This window comes from Rhincodon typus, unplaced genomic scaffold (assembly GCF_021869965.1).
Source record: "Rhincodon typus isolate 14 unplaced genomic scaffold, sRhiTyp1.1 hic_rhity00000057, whole genome shotgun sequence".
Classification (NCBI taxonomy): Eukaryota; Metazoa; Chordata; class Chondrichthyes; order Orectolobiformes; family Rhincodontidae; genus Rhincodon; species Rhincodon typus.
This window is the reverse complement of record NW_025965695.1, coordinates 21346-22355: the sequence shown is the minus strand read 5'-3', so window position 1 is coordinate 22355 and position 1010 is coordinate 21346. Positions and strand designations below refer to the sequence as shown.

Below are 1010 nucleotides of genomic sequence, written 5' to 3'. Positions count from 1 at the left end.
TCACATTTCCACCTTGGTCCCTGTTAACATCACAACTGGACAAAGGGCACAGTCTTCACTTGGGCCAGTGGCGTAATAGATAACGCGTCTGACTTCGGATCAGACGATTGTAGGTTCGAGTCCTGCCTGGCTCGACCATAGCTGGCAGCTTTTCGACACATGCAGGGAGACTCGCTCGTGTAAAGCAGGTATGTACAGCTGGTGATTTTGTGGTCAGATCTCGAAGAGCTGAAGTGATTGGAAATGAAAAGTTGTGCATGAGCAGCGTGAGATGTATTCTCATCCGTTCATTCACAGTTTGGTCGGAATAACGAGGTGAGGCTGGATAAACTGTAGCCTGACCAGGGAATGTTGTGGTAGTGGCACAGACATTTTTCTTTTCCTTTGTATCAGTTAGCAGCCATTTCGAATGGAGAATTGGTCCTTTCACTGTCTGCCACAATATGTGTCTCTATTTGTCTCACTCTGACTCTGTGTATCCACCTCACCCGCTTTCACACTCTCCGACACTCCTTTGTCCACATCCCTCATTCCCCATTTCTGCTTTTTGAAAAGATCACCCTCATTCATTTTTACTCCAACAGTAAAGATATCGCCATAATCTTATAATTGTTGTGGCATTGTTTTTTTTCTGGTGGGTTAGGAATTCTATTTTGAATTCTGAAGATTCACAATCTTTTGAGACAAGAAATGACTCCTTACCTCAGTTAAATCAGACAGCCACATTATCCAAGGAATGTCAGCCCAGTACTAGACACTCCACTCTCAAAGTGTCTCCGAAATTCAGACTTTCCAAAGAGCAGAAATGGGAAATGGGGGATGTGGACAATGGAGTGTCGGAGAATGTGAAAGGGGGTTAGCTGGATACGCAGAGTCAAACAGAGACAAATAGAGACACATGTTGTGGTAGACACTGAAAGAACCAATTCTCCATTCGACATGGCTGCTAACTGACAGAAAGGAAAAGTAAAAGGCAACCACTTAAGCAGAGCCTTTGACCACCTCATGGC

At 44.6% G+C, this 1010-nt stretch overlaps 1 protein-coding gene across 1 annotated transcript in view; it reads left to right on the top strand.

Annotated features, from left to right (window-relative positions):
• The window catches only part of LOC125488188 (kin of IRRE-like protein 1), an 8032-nt gene that overhangs the window by 2074 nt on the left and 4948 nt on the right, over positions 1-1010 (top strand). The gene's annotated exons all lie outside the window — the stretch shown is intronic.